Source organism: Bos taurus, chromosome 13 (assembly GCF_002263795.3).
Source record: "Bos taurus isolate L1 Dominette 01449 registration number 42190680 breed Hereford chromosome 13, ARS-UCD2.0, whole genome shotgun sequence".
Taxonomy (NCBI): Eukaryota; Metazoa; Chordata; class Mammalia; order Artiodactyla; family Bovidae; genus Bos; species Bos taurus.
The window spans coordinates 15,108,266-15,124,856 of NC_037340.1; positions in this window are offsets into that span (position 1 = coordinate 15,108,266).

Sequence of the window (16,591 nt, forward strand, 5' to 3'; positions counted from 1 at the left end):
ATAGCTGGAAAACTTGCCAAGTAAGAGAATAGCAACCATACATCACTGAAGTCATAGGTGCTGTCAGAGAATCTCAGCATGATTCATTCCCAAATAATGAAGCAAATGAGTGTGGTTAAAGAAGTTCACCTTCAATTATCCTAAAATATCTCCCACACTATTCTGACCAGGGTGCTTGGGAAGAAAGTACCTTTAGAATAAAAAAAAGAAAATCTTTGTACTTCGGGTAACTCAAAGATAGGTTGTCTATTGCTAGTCTCTTCACTTAAGAAAGTTTTATTTTCTTAGATTATAGATGTAGGGACTTCAATCTATTCTTTCAGGTCTATAGTCACCAGCTAAGTACAGTGGCATCACCGACGCGATGACATGAGTTTGAGCAAGCTCCGGGAGTTGGTGATGGACAGGGGAGCCTGACGTGCTGCAGTCCATGGGGTCGCAAAGAGTTGGACACAACTGAGCAACTGAACTGAACTGATGTACAAGCAATAGATATCCCCAGGAAAAGAGAACTGTTCTAACCATCTGATGATATGCTTTACAGAACACAGAGTCTGAGAAAGTAGAGAGGGGAAAAGTGCTGAGTTCTTTAAAATAAACTTAATGTAATCTTAAAAATTGTGGCCAATTATTAACATTTATAAAACGAGGACAAGGAGAGGGCTGACTTCTTTGGGGAGAAGTATTTGATTACTTCCACTATGATAAATTTTGTAGCACCTAGCTTATTTTAGTATTTTTTAAAATTAACCTCTCTCTCTTTAAAATTTTCTTTCTTGAACAAAATGAAACTATATAGATTAAAGATCACAATATCCTCAGGAAACTATAGTCAATGGGATAGTAAGAAAGTGGAGTGAAAATGTTAGTTGCTCAGTCATGTCTGACTCTTGAGACCCAGTGGATTATAGCCCACCAGGCTCCTCTGTCCATAGAATTCTCCAGACAAGAAAACTTGAGTGGGTTGCCATTCCCTTCTCCAGAGAATCTTCCTGACCCAGGGATCGAACCCAGTTCTCCTGCATTGCAGGCAGGTTCTTTACTGTCTGAGCCACCAGGGAAGCCCCAATGAGATAGTAAACGTATCATCAAATGACAATAGTCAAAAAAATCCCGTGGAAACACATTCAGCACGTGTAAGACATTGGATGAAGACATTCAGCTATGACTGAAGAGTCATCTTCCTTAAAGCTGACACATTCATGGTGAGCTAGTGCCAAGACAAAAGCAAGCAGAACTATAGCCTGGAAATACTTAAACATATTATTTGAATTCTCAGAAGTATCATTTTTACTTAAAGTAAACATTGGCATGCAAAGCCAATAGTCTGAGTAATCCGGTCTTGAAGTGTAACTTTATTTGTTATGGGGATTTGCTCAGGGAAGAGAAGGGGAAAAAAATAAACCCAACCTTTCTTCTTCTACTGCAGAGAGAAAATAGTTGTTTCTGCAACACTGGAGACATTCTTTGAGGCCATGTAAGTGACACTGCCTCAAGCTACTTTAACAGTTCACAACTAAGACTCGATTTAATTGTTTTTAGTAAAATGTTTCATTGGCACAGGCGCTGGGGGTTGATTGTTGTCTCTCTATTAGCAGATGAATAATTAGCAGATGAATAATAAGTTCTACAGTGAGAATCACATGCTCTGACCAAGTAGCTGAGTCACAGACACTTTGAACTCAACACAAGTAGCTCTCTTAATTCTCTGATGAATCTCTTCTCTTAAAGAAAGTGGAGCTGACATGAAATTTAAAAGCTAAGGGCCATCAACTTGGGATCCATGGTCACTCTAGACCCCACGGGACCTCTGCAGTTGTAAATGAAATTGTGTGTGAATGTGGGTGTATTTTTTACTGTTCTGGGGTAAAGTGTTCATGACTTTAATAAGCCTCACGGAGAAATCTATGGTCATAAAGTTGTGTATATGGGAAGCATTTGTGTTTTAAGCCTCTACCCTTGTTTTGACTGACTCCTCCCTCATGTCATGGCTCCCTGTTGCTTAGGGAACAAGTCAACATCATTAGTTGCTCCCTTGGCTGCCTTTCAATACTTGTCTTCCAATCTTTACATTCTCCTTCACTCCTATCACATTCTAAGTGGCCCCACTGTAACGAGAACAGCTTGGATTTCAAGGTTTGTTTTTCCATTATAAGTACGCTATAAAGCATTCCTAAAAATATTCTCATTTCTTACAAACTTTATTCTTTCACCCATTCTTCAAGCTTATTGTGTTTTGAAATTTCCCAATTTGGGACAATTGCTTTTAAATTTGCTACCTGAATCTCTTTCCAACTGTCTAACTACTCCTTGTCTTATTCTTGATGAACTAAAGCTGACTCCTTCATAATGAATACTTAGCTTCAATCCACTTAATAATGTACAATGACTTATTGACTAGATTAAAGTTATCTAGTCAATAAGTCATTGTACATTATTTGCCTAAAATTGATATAAAGCTTACCAATTTGTCTTTTCTTCTTGTAAAGATTCGCATTAGTCAATTTCTACCTTTCTGATGCTTGTACATTGCCCATTATTTCTTAAAGATTATTCTGCAAATTCATCCACAGGTTTTTTAACTGTGTTAAATTTTGCTAAAAGGAAGACATTTGTATTATTTGAGATTTTAATCTAGTTTTAGTGAAGGGTAAGCTAACAGCTATTACAAACAATCCCCAAATCTCTATGGGCTTAGCATAATCAACATTTACTTCTCACTCATTCAAATCCCAGCATGAAAGTTTATACTCATGCAACTCTAGTCTGAAGTCTTTCCTTCTGAAAAGATAACCTGGGACTCAGCTTCTTCCATCCAGTGGTACTTTAGTGCTCTTGAGACCTCAAAGGTTCTGTTGGATTCTCTGCCTCTGACTTGCGGTCAAGAGAACGAGGAGAAGGCAAACTGAGACTTATGCAGAAAATGCTGGGAGCCCAAACTCAAAACCCTGGCATGCAGGACTTTCACCACCTTGAATTGCTCAGAACTAAATATGTGGCTGGGAAACATCATCTTTCTCTATGTCAGGAGCAGCAATGAACTGGCCGTGCACGCTTAGCATTGCCTCAGGTAACAAATGTCTTCCTTGTTAAAGTTTTTTCTACTTCTTCAGATTAAATGCACATCTTCTGATGAAGAAAAAAGTAAAAATGGAAATGAAATGTACTTTTGCAAACCTATCATAGTTCTTCCGTCAGTTAAAATAGTTTTAAATAACTCCTTTGGGTTGACATTTTCACACTTTTGAATTTCATTTTATTCTGGGTATTGACTTTTCTGATGCAGTTCTTATGGGATTTTGCCTTTGTATCAAAGGGCATATGTCCTTCTTCGGTCTTCTGTATGTGTGTACTCTTGAAAGCTGGGTTCTCTGTGCAGCGAGAGTTCCTGAACATTGTTTTAATCATTGCTTCTTTACCTCTGTCATTAATCCACAGGGATTTCTCAAAATCATGCTCATTTCCGCATTTCAGACTATGGTATTCTTGGATTCAGAGTCTAGTCTGCAGTAGTAAGTACTTTGTTTTCCTTTGTCTACTGCAACATGACCTTCATGATCCTGACATTATACTGCTCCTTGGTTGTAAATCACGTGACCATTAGCGGAAAACACACGATGCACACACACCATCTGTGCTGCCATCTACCCACCCAGCAGCTCTCTCTCACGTACTGTGTAGTCAGGACTTCCCACTCCCATGCAGGTTAGCATTGTCACCTGTGATGCCTCGTTGCTGGGAAGTCCTGCCCAATGTCTTCTCCAACTTCTTTGGAGACAAAAGCAAGTCTCTTGAAAACCCATAGGTTCTTTCATATGTTGGCTTCTGTCTATAACCCCCAGGTTTCCTCACAAGCTTCTGAGACTTCAAAGTTAGAAGCAGCCTTTGGGCAATGTAATTAAATAGAATGCATTTCATTGAGGTTGAAAAGTTGCTCCTAGTAAGAAATACATTATCACCCTCTGTGTATAGTTGTAAGATACTTTGAGGCCCTTTCCTTGGAGGAAAGTTATAAACAGAACTTTTTTTCCTGTAATCTTTGAAAAGCAAAGCAGCATTGGCTAAAAGTGTTCTCTGCCCTTAAAAATAAAATAAAATAAAGTTGAGAGTTTTAGAATTTTAATGACTGATTTTAAATCAAACTATTACCCAGAAGTAGAGCAGCGTACTGAAACTTCTGTGTTCTTTTGTTTTCCCAGGTGTTAGCAATCCCTCCAGGCCGAACTGGCTCTGTGTTTATCCCATCCTTTGGATCATTAATAATGACAGTAAATAAAGCCCAACCTAGGAAGCTAGTTCTTTTAATCTGACAGGTACTCAAGAAGTAGTCACACCTCAAAATGAAGAAATACCCACAGCCAGAACTGCCTAAGTTTCCCATGTAATAACTGAGCTATTCAGCACTAAAATTCACGTTTCTTTAGATGTTTGGGAAGAGTCTTGGCAGAGAATCCCACAGTCCCCGATCCCCTGCAGCCCTGAGCACTGCCTGTCAGTGCCACTCACTCCAATCTGCTGCTCTCATACAAGAAGGACTTCCCTGGAAAAGATGGCACAGTTCAGTTCTGTTCAGTCACTCGGTCGTGTCCAGTCTTTGCGACCCCATGAACTGCAGCACACCAGGCCTCCCTGTCCATCACCAACTCCTGGAGTTCACCCAGACTCATGTCCATCGAGTCATGTGCATTGATGCCATCTAATCATCTCATCCTCTGTCTTCCCCTTCTCCTCCTGCCCTCAATATTAAGTGGCGTTTCTGATTGCTGCTTGGTCTTTAGAAGTGAACTTGTTTTATCTTTATTTAATTTTAACACCTGCTCAACAGAAGACATACATTTCAGAACAATTAGATAATTTTTAAAAATCACTCGTAATTCCACCATCCAGAGAAAACTAAGGTTATGGATTTTAGCATGCATTATGACAAAATTTTTCTGCTCATATTATTTCAAATACATTCTATAAATATATTCATTTAATTATCCAAGTGGTAAACTATAATTAATTTTACATTTTTATTAAGAAATAAAATAATGTAGATTATATTAATAACCAAATAAACAGCAATCACATAGGTAAGAAATAAAACACCATCAACACCATCTAATCAGCATGTGGACCTCTTGCTGGGCCCATCCTCCAAGTAGCCAAAGAATTTGGCTTTTTTTTTTCCTCATTGTATTGTTTTCCTTGTGGTTTTACATGCATATATATAAGTATCTACATATTAGTTCACTATGTTTATATTTAAGCTTCATAATGGATGTGAGAGTTGGACTGTGAAGAAAGCTGAGCACCGAAGAATTGATGCTTTTGAACTGTGGTGTTGGAGAAGACTCTTTTGAGTCCCTTGGATTGCAAAGAGATCCAACCAGTCCATCCTAAAGGAGACCAGTCCTGGGTGTTCACTGGAAGGACTGATGCTGAGGCTGAAACCCCAATACTTTGGCCACCTCATGTGAAGAGTTGACTCATTGGAAAGGACTCTGATGCTGGGAGGGATTGGGGGCAGGAGGAGAAGAGGACAACAGAGGATGACATGGCTGGATGGCATCACTGACTCGATGCACATGAGTTTGGGTGAACTCCAGGAGTTGGTGATGGACAGGGAGGCCTGGCGTGCTGCAGTCCATGGGGTCACAAAGAGTCAGACACAACTGAGCAACTGAACTGAACTGAACTGAAAGAGGATGCTATAGTCTCAACTGTGTCCCCAGAATTTGTATGTTGAAGCCTTACCGCACAGAGTGACTGTGTCTATAGGTAGTCTTTAGTAGGCAGTTGAGATAAAATGAGGTCATAAAATTAGGTCTTTAATCCAATAGGACGGTGGACTTAGAGGAAGAGGAAAATCTCTCGCCATATGAGGACAGAGCTAGAAGACAGGAGTCAGTGTGTAGTCAGAAAGAGTGCCCTTAGCAACAGCCTATTTAGTTGGCAGCTTGATCTTGGACTTCCCAGCCTCCAGAACCATGAGAAAATAAGTTCTGTTGTGTAAGCTGGTCAATGGTATTTCCTTACAGTAGCCTGAGGTGACTAAGACAAATGACTTGACTTTTTAGTGTTATTTGTAGGCTTCTTCACTCTGCATGCGTACTCAAGCTCAGTTGTGACTGACTCTTTGTGATTCCATGGGCTGTAGCCCACCAGGCTACAGGACACCAGGCTCCTCTATCCATGGGATTTTCCAGGCAAGAATACTGGCGTGCGTTGCCATTTCCTGTTCTAGGGGATCTTCCCAACACAGGGATTGAACCTCTGTCTCCTGAGTATTCTGCATTGGCAGGTGGGTTCTTTACCACTGTGCTACCTGGGAAGCCCTCATCACTCAACATCATGGCTCTAATGCCATGCGTGTAGTGTACAGCTGTCACAGAATTCTGTTGCTTGATGACACAACAACTTGTTTTTTCATCCTTATATTGATGCATTTAGGTTGTTTACAGTTTTCTGCTATTATAAACATTTTATAACTTTCTCCATTAAGTCTCATCTTTACCAATACCTTGTACTGTTCAACTTTGGCTTTGGCAATCTAGTTGTAGTGAAATGGTGTCTCACCGTCATCTGTATTTGCATTTTTTTAACAGATTGATTCTTTACCTCATTTTTTTGCCACCTTCATTGCTTTTCAAGAAGCATTTTTTAAAATGTCATTTTTCTACTAGCTTTTTTATTTCCTATTGGTTACTGTGACTTACTACACTTTGTGATTATTTGTGAGTATTATACAATCAAAATATTTTCCTTTAGTTTGTGGCTTCTCTTTTTACTCTCTATGTGATTATCTTTGAACAAGGATTTAAAATTTTATGGAATTGAGATTGCCAATATATCCTTTGAAGTTTCTGATTTTCTATTCTATTTTAACAATACTCTCTATCTAGAATGTATAAAGGCATTTTATCGTGTCAGGTAGAGAATACATTTTCCCACCAATGGAACTACTTTTTCCTAAAACCGTATAGTGTATAAGTCATATTTTCCCTGCTAATCTGTAATGCCATCTGCCATCTCTGTCATATACCTTTTAACTCTATACCAATCTATATCTATCTCTCTCTCTCATCTTTATGTGTTCTATGTTGTTTCAGTACCTAACTTTCTTCTTCTTGAAAGCTCTGTCTTTAAAGTAATATTCTTGCTATTTTAAGTTATTATAAATAAATAACTTATGATATTTTAAGTCATGTCTTTGCGACCCCATGGACTGAAACATACCAGGCTTCCCTATCCTTCACATCTACTGGAATTTGCTCAAACTCAAAATGAGTCCAATTGCACTCATTTCACATGCTAGCAAAGTAATGCTCACAATTCTCCAAGCCAGGCTTCAACAGTATGTGAACTGTGAACTTCCAGATGTTCAAGTTAGATTTAGAAAAGGCAGAGGAACCAGAGGCTAAATTGCCAACATCCACTGGATCATCCAAAAAAAAAAAGCAAGAGAGTTCCAGAAAAACACTTACTTCTGTTCAAGTTAGATTTAGAAAAGGCAGAGGAACCAGAGATTAAATTGCCAACATCCATTGGATCATTAAAAAAAAAAACAAAACCAAGAGAGTTCCAGAAAAACACCTACTCCTGCTTTATTGACTATGCCAAAGCCTTTGACTGTATGGATAACAACAAACTGTTACCTGCCTTCTGAGAAATCTGTATGTAGGCCAAGAAGCAACAGTGAGAACTGGACATGGAACAACAGATTGTTTCCAAATCGGGAAAGGAGTACGTCAAGGGTGTATACTGTCACCCTGCTTATTTAACTTATATGCAGAGTACATCATGCAAAATGCTGGGCTGGATGAAGCACAGCTGGATCAAGATTTCCTGGAGAAATATCAATAACCACAGATATGCAGATGACACCACCCTTATGGCAGAAAGTGAAGAAGAAACGTAGAGCCTCTTGGTGAAAGTGAAAGAGGAGAGTGAAAAAGTTGGCTTAAAACTCCACATTCAAAAAATTAAGATCATGGCATCGGTCCCATCACTTCATGGCTAATAGATAGGGAAACAATGGAAACAGTAACAGGCTATTTTGGGTGGCTCCAAAATCACTGCAGATAGTGATTGCAACCATGAAATTAAAAGATGCTTGCTCCTTGGAAGAAAAGCTATGACCAACCTAGACAGCTTATTAAAAAACAGAGACATTACTTTGCCAACAAAGGTCCACCTAGTCAAAGCTATTTTCCAGTAGTATGTATGGATGTCAGAGTTGGACTATAAAGAAAGCTTAGCACCGAAGAATTGATGCTTTTGAACTGTGGTGTTGGAGAAGACTCTTAAGAGTCCCTTGTACAGCAAGGAGACCCAACCAGTCCATCCTAAAGGAAATCAGTCCTGAATATGCATTGTAAGGACTGATGTTGAAGCTCAAACTCCAATACTTTGGCCAACTGATGTAAAGAATGGACTCATTGGAAAAACCCTGATTCTGGGAAAGATTGAAGACAGGAGGAGAAGGGGATGACAGAGGATGAGATTGTTGGAAGGCATCACCAATGGGGACATGAGTTTGAGCAAGCTCCAGGAGTTGATGACAGACAGGGAAGCTCAGCATGCTGCAGCCCATGGGGTCGCAAAGAGTTCAACATGACTAAGCAACTGAACTGAACTGATGTCCATTGAGTCAGTGATGCCATCCAACTATTTCATCCTCTGTTACCCCCTTCTCCTCCTGCCTTCAGTCTTTCCCAGCATCAGGGTCTTTTCCAGTGAATTGGCTCTTCACATCAGGAGTCCAAAGCTTTGAAGCTTCAGCTTCAGCAACAGTCCTTTCAATGAATATTCAGGGTTGATTTTCTTTAGAATTGACTGATTTGATATCCTTACTGTCCAAGGGACTATCAACAGTCTTCTCCAGTTCAAAAGCATCAATTCTTCAGCTCTCAGCCTTCTTTATGGTCTAACTCTCACATCTGTACATGAGTACTGGAAAAATCATAGCTTTAACTATATGGACTTTGTCAGCAAACTGATGTCTCTGCTTTTTAATACACTGTCTAGGTTTGTCATAAACCTAGGTATTTAGTAGCATAGTTTTCTCTCCCTCTTTAGATATCTTAGCTACTTTTGGTTCATTGCTCTTCCATCTATATTTTAGAATCAGTTTGTCAAGACCTGGATGAATCTGTTGAAATTTTCACTGGGAGTGCAGTGAAGCTGTAGCTAGATTTGTACAATGTATGTTAGTTAGGGAAGCCAAGATGCAGAAAACTATGAATACTTTGACACCATTTTTATAAAATATAAGAGCCATATGGCTGTACACATATGTGTGTATGTATGGGGAAACTTTCTAGAGCCAGTAAATCCTAAGATTTCCTAGTTCCCCTAAAGGATTTTGAAGTTTCTCCATTTCCCCATCCCAGGAAAGTGCTCCTTGGGTCATTCTCCTGTCAGGCACACTATAAGACTGTGTCGTGGCAGGTTTTTGTTTGGTTGGTCTTTCCTTAAACTTACAGCCAGAGAAAGCAATCCTGAACAATGCCTTCTATGTCAGGGAACAAGCTTTAAGTAGAAAGATTCTTTTCTTTTCTGGGCTCAGCCCCAAAGACAGCCTTCATTCCTCCATAATAAAGAATATTAACAGGGTCTGCAAAGATATTTCTGTTTATTTTCCTTTAAAATAACCACTTTCTGAGGGTGCTAATTTCTGCTTGCACATAGTAAATGCTCAATAAATATTTACTGAAGTAAGTAATATGACTTAATCTGTACACAGTAGTATAGCAGACATTCCTTAAAATAATATCTGGCATGTGGATGAATTTATTCTGAATGCACATAATAAATATTCAGTAAATATTTATTGAAATGAATAAAGAAGAAAGTAATCCATTTATACAAACTATAAAGGACACTGCTTATAATATGTGCTATGTGGATGTCTCACATAGTTTCAATGTTAATAATGTTTTTGCCAATTTTTCTTTTTCCTTGTTATTCTTATTTAGTGAGAGAAAAAGCAAATGCTTTCTCACACATTATCACCAAAATCACTCATCTGTACTACACTGAACTCCTTACAAATGATATATACTTAATCTGGAAATGTAACACAAGTCTTACTATTTTTACTTTTTTAAAGCTGCAATATGTTTCCCACATTAATAAGCAGCATTGCTTAACCTCCATACTGAAGTTGTAGAATTACTTTTGAAAGTTTTAAGATTACTAGGTACCAGAGATTATTCTGTAGTGCCTCCAGGATACAACTTCACAAAGGACTACTTTAGGCTTATGGACAGCTACCTTCTCCCAACTCCACCTCCTAAAGCAACATCCAGAAGAACCTCTCTGAATAGCCAGTGTACTCAGCAGATAGAAGAGCTTTGCTGTTGATCTGATTATGTTAGCTAGCAAATAATCTTAAAACATGTATTTTGAGAACATTTTAATTATATTCAATTTGGAGATAAATGAAATAATGGAAATTATAATTTTCTGTGACCCTAAATGGCAGTTATTGCCTCTATGTTATAATTCTTATATATTATTATTTTTCAGATTGTTGAGTCTCACTGAAGATTTTCTAGGGGTGGGATAAAGAGATACCTGCTTTTAACAATTTTCTTTGGACTCTATGCTTGAAGTGTTTGTGGTTCTATAGTGCCTCGGTGTGTCTGACTCTTTGAGACCCCATGGACTGCAGCACGCCAGTCTTCCCTGTCCTTTGCCATCCCCTGGAGCTTGCTCAAGCTCCTGTCCATTGAGTCAGTGATGCCATCCAACCATCTTGTCCTCTGTCACCCTCTTCTCCTCCTGCCTTCAATCTTTCTCAGCATCAGGGTCTTTTCTGATGAGTCAGTTCTTTGCATCAGGTGGCCAAAATATTGGAGCTTCAGCATCAGTCCTTCTCATGAATATTCAGGATTCATTTCCTTTAGGATTGGCTGTTCTGATATCCTTGCTATCCAAGGGACTCTTAGCAGTCTTCTCCAGCACCACAGTTGGAAAGCATCAATTCTTAAGTATTTAGCCTTCTTTATGGTCCAACTCTCACATCCATACATGACTACTGAAAAAACCATAACTTTGACTATATGGACCTTTGTCGGCAAAGTAATGTCCCTGCTTTTAGTATGTTGTCTAGGTTGGTCATGGTTTTTCTTCCAAGGAGCAAGCATGTTTTAATTTTGTCAGTGCAGTCACCATCTGCAGTGATTTTGGAGCCCAGGAAAATAAAGTATAATTTATATATATATATATATGTGTGTGTGTGTGTGTGTGTGTGTATACATACATACATATACACATACACACACATATATAAATAGATATATGTATGAAGTATAGTTAATATTATGTATATATATATATGTTAATGGATATATGTATGAATGTGTATATATATATATATATATATATATATATATACACACACAAATGGAAAAGAAGTTGTAGCATATATATATATATAATGAATGGATATATATATATGAATATATATATGACACATCTTTTTTATCCATTCATCTTGTCAAGGGATGTTTAGGTTGCTCCCATGTCTCAGCTATTGAAAATACTTCTGCAGTGAACATTGGGATGCATATATCTTTTCTTTTTGAATTAGTGTTTTATCTGGATATATGCCCAGTAGTGGGATCACTGGATTATATGGTAACTCTATTTTTAATTTTTTAAAGAAATCTTTATACTGTTCTCCATATTATGTATAATTTGGAAATTAATCCCTGGTTGGTAGCATCATTTGAAAATATTTTTTTGCCAGTTTGTAGGTTGTCTTTTCATTTTGTTTATGGTTTCCTTTGCTGTGCAAAAACTTTTATGTTAATCAGGTATCATTTGTTTATTTTTGTTTTTATTTTCATCACTCTAGGAGGTAGGTCAAAAAAGATCTTGCTGAGATTTATGTCAAAGAGTGTTCTGCCTATACTTTCCTCTAAGAGTTTTATAGTGTCAGGCCTTACATTTAGGTCTTAAATCAATTTTTAGTTTATTTTTGTGTATGGTGTTAAGGAGTGTTTTAATTTCATTCTTTTACATGTAGCTGTCCAGTTTTTTCCAGCACAACTTATTGAAGAGACTGTCTTTTCTCCATTGTATATTCTTGTGTTTTTTTCATAGATTAATTGACCATAAGTGCTTGGGTTTATTTCTGGGCTTTATCCTGTTTCATTGATCTATATGTCTCTTGTTGTGCCAAAACCACATTGTTTTGATTATTGTAGCTTTGTAATATAGTCTGAAGTGAGAGCGTGTGATTCCACCAGCTCCGGTCATCATTCTTAAGATTGTTTAGCCATTTAGGGTCTTCTGTGTCTCCATACATATTTTAATTGTTTTATTTTAGATCTGTGGAAAATATCATTGCTAATTTGATAGGGATTGCATTGAATTTGTAGATTGCCATTGATAGCATGCTTACATAAATAATATTGATTCTTCCAATCCAAGAACACAGTGTATCTTTCCAACTGTGTTGTCTTAAATTTCTTTCATTAGCATCTTCTATTTTTCAGAGTATAAGTTTTTTGCCTCCTTAGATAATTCTGGAGAAATTAAATTATAAATATAAGGATCTAGAATATGATTAATATACTTTTTTTATATTGATTAGACATAAAACCAGCTTAGTTGGCAGATTTTAGGTGTATTTGTTTAGAATATATAAAACAAAGACAATATGTGTATATTGTCTTTAATTAATGTGTGTATGTACTTTTGTGGAAGCATATAGAACTAGTAATCTCCGAACATCAATACATATTACAATATCCAGAATATTAATCAAAATATCAGGAAATTATAATAGTCTATCCAACATTAGAGTATATATTGAACACATACTGTTTCATTGCTGGTGGGAAACACTGAAAATAAAGTTTTATTTTAAAAATACAGTCTGGTAAGTGTTGCTGTGGAGATTGGCAAACAGAATTCAAAAGGATGGTGGGAACCAATAAAGCCAAATTTCGTATTTCTAAACTCATTTCAAGGCTAACCTTGATCACTGAATTCATGAGGGAAGCAGTAATGAGTAAGATTGTGTAAGTGGAAACATGGTGTTCTGGGCTAAGCAAATCTTTTAAACGCTCAAATTGTATTTTTTCTAATTTTGAACATGTATTTTTTAAAAGCATTCACAGTAATAAGCCAGCTGCTCATTTGTTCAACCATACTAAACGGAATAGAGTGTGAACAGGTCAAAAAGTGTCCAGTTGGAGCTCTTAGTAGGTTAAAGAAAACTGGTAGAAATTATTTTGTCCCCTTAAGGTAGTTTTTTTTCATGATTCCTGGTAATTGAAATTTTCTTTGGTTGTTAAAGAACCATTAAAAAGCTGTTTCTTCATCAATTAGAATCTTGCTGCCAGATTGTATGACATTTCGTGAACCAGCTTTAATTTGTTATACATTGTTCCAGAAGGTGAGATGAGATTAGAGGGACTTGTGTGTTAGTTGAGAGATGGATTTTACACTGACTTCTCATGGTCCCTTTCTAGTAATTCAAATATAGCGGCATGATCTTGATTAGCTAATCTTTCCACATCAGCATTTTCAGATGGTACTTCATGAAATTTTCACTACAATTAAAAATGCAATTAAAATGGATTATCTAAATCAAAGTCAATCTTTAATTACTGCCTACTATCTAGATCCTTATTTCGTGATAGAACAGATTAAATTCTAACAATTGCAGTGCTAATGCCTTCATTATTAAACACATAATAATACCCGTCTTTTGAGGCTCATCTCATTTCCTATCAGTTCTTTTTCACATTGTCATCAAGAAGTTTGCTTCTTTTAACAACCTACTGCTTACTTAGTCCTGAGCTGGTTTTTATATACTTCTCCTAAGAAAAATTAAATTATACAAAGTTCATCAAATTAATCCAAGTCCTTTCATGTAAAAGGAGCAGGTATCTCACCTGACCTACTTGTCCTAGTTCTTTTTCACTTTTCCATTTTTGGCCTTTGTTAGCTATTATTAAAAAAAAAAAAAAACAAGTAAGAAAATTGTGGGGGAGGGAGGAAATGTTTTTTCCTTTTTAGAAGGTAATTCTATTTACTGTCACATCAGTCTTTAGTTGTTTTCTAAACCTTGTCAATTTGCATGTGATTCACTAACACAGTTTGCCTTCTAAGTGTGTCAGTAGTGTTAATATTGGGTAGTGAGGTGAAAACTGATGGATCTAAAACTCAAAGGGCCCCCTATGTCAATGTTCATGTGCTAGTTATGTAACAGCAGGAAAGTCCCCTAAGCTATGTGAGTCTCTACGTCCTCATCTTTAATATGAGGATGGCAAAAGTGTGGACCTAGAGGCATTATTGTAAAACTCAGAAATGATTTATTAAAGTTCTGAGCATGTACATAGTTGCATTGTTGTTGTTTAGTCACCAAGTTGTGTCTGACTCTTCTGTGACCCCATGGACTGTAGCTCCCCAGGTTCCTCTGTCCATAGCATTTCTCTCCAGACAAGAATACTGGAGTGTGTTGCCATTTCTTTCTCCAGGAGAAAGAAATTCTTGCCAACCCAGGAACTGAATCCACATCTCCTTCACTGCAGGCAGATTCTTTACCACTGAGCCACCTGGGAAGCCCACATAGTTCCATAGTAGGTATTCAATAAGGGTGGCTATTTTATTATATCTTAGTTTCTTCCATGTTGCTGTACAACCTATCTATCTATCGAGATAGCATGCTAACCTAGGAGTCTATAAATATTACATAGTCCAAAACCTTAATTGGTGGACTCTGAGCTTGAATATGCTGGTGTTTTTCCAGTATCTCAACATTTGCATATATAATAGTGTTTACCAACTGGTTGAAAGCATCTAACCAATATCTGATGTTTAGCACATGTCATCCTGAAACATCTTTATGAACAACCTAACCGGATATGGCATGACATCAATCTTATTAAAAGCTATACGGAAATTGCCTTTATCTCTTGGCAACTTCAGTTCAGTTCAATTCAGTCACTCAGTCATGTCTAACTCTTTGCTATCCCATGGACCGCAGCATGCCAGGCCTCCCTGTCTATCACCAATTCCCAGAGTTTACTCACACTCATGGGCATTGAGTCAGTGATGCCATCCAACCATCTCATCCTCTGTCATCCCCTTCTTCTCCTCTCTTCAATCTTTCCCAGCATCAGGGTCTTTTCAGATAAGTCAGTTCTTCGCATCAGGTGGCCAAAGTATTGGAGTTTCAGCTTCAACATCAGTCCCTCCAATGAATATTCAGGACCGATTTCCTTTAGGATGGACTGGTTGGATCTCCTTGCAGTCCAAGGGACTCTCAAGAGTCTTCTCCAACACCACAGTTCAAAAGCATCAATTCTTCAGCACTCAGCTTTCTTTATAGTCCAACTCTCACATCCGTACATAACTACTGGAAAAGCCATAGCCTTGACTAGACAGACCTTTGTTGACAAAGTAATATCTCTGCTTTTCAATATGCTGTCTAGGTTGGTCACAATTTTCCTTTCAAGGAGTAAGCATCTTTTAATTTCATGGCTGCAATCACCATCTGCAGTGGTTTTGGAGCCCAGAAAAATAAAGTCAGCCACTCTTTCCTTGTTTCCCCATCTATTTGCCATGAAGTGATGGGACCAATGCCATGATCTTAGTTTTCTGAATGTTGAGCTTTAAGCCAACTTTTCACTCTCCTCTATAACTTTCATCAAGAGGCTCTTTGTTCTTCTTCACTTTCTACCATAAGGGTGGTATCATCTGCATATCTGAGGTTATTGATGTTTCTCCCAGAATCTTGATCCTAGCTTGTGCTTCATCCATCCCAGTGTTTTTCATTATGTACTCTGCTGCTGCTGCTGCTGCTGCTGCTGCTAAGTAGCTTCAGTCATGTCCGACTCTGTGCAAACCCATTGACGGCAGCCCACCAGGTTCCCCTATCCTTGGGATTCTCCAGGCAAGAACACTGGAGAGGGTTGCCATTTCCTTCTCCAATGCATGAAAGTGAAAAGTGAAAGTGAAGTCATTCAGCCATGTCCGACTCATAGCAACCCCATGGACTGCAGTCTACGAGGCTCCTCCGTCCATGGGATTTTCCAGGCAAGAGTACTGGAGTGGGGTGCCATTGCCTTCTCCTGATGTACTCTACATATAAGTTAAATAAACAAGGTGACAATATACAGCCTTGATGTATTCCTTTTCCTATTTGGAACCAGTCTGTTGTTCCATGTCCAGTTCTAACTGGTGCTTCTTGACCTGCATATAGATTTCTCAAGAGACAGGTCAGGTGGTCTGGTTTTCCCATCTCTTGAAGAATTTCCCAGTTTGTTGTGATCCACACAGTCAAAGGCTTTGGCATAGTCAATAAAGCAGAAATAGATGTTTTTCTGGAACTCTCTTGCTTTTTCGGTGATCCAGCAGATGTTGGCAACTTAAACTCCAGCAAAACATTCATGCACGCTGAGTTATTAAGGGTTCAGAATAAATAGCCAACAAATTGGTTAAGTACTATTGCATTTGTTAAAAGACCAAATACTTTTAAAGAGCAGAGAAGTAATTTCTGGACTTGTATATCAGTGAAAACCCCAATTCTTCCACGACACAAAGAAAGCTTACTCAGCAATATGGAAATTCTGAAACTTCTGGT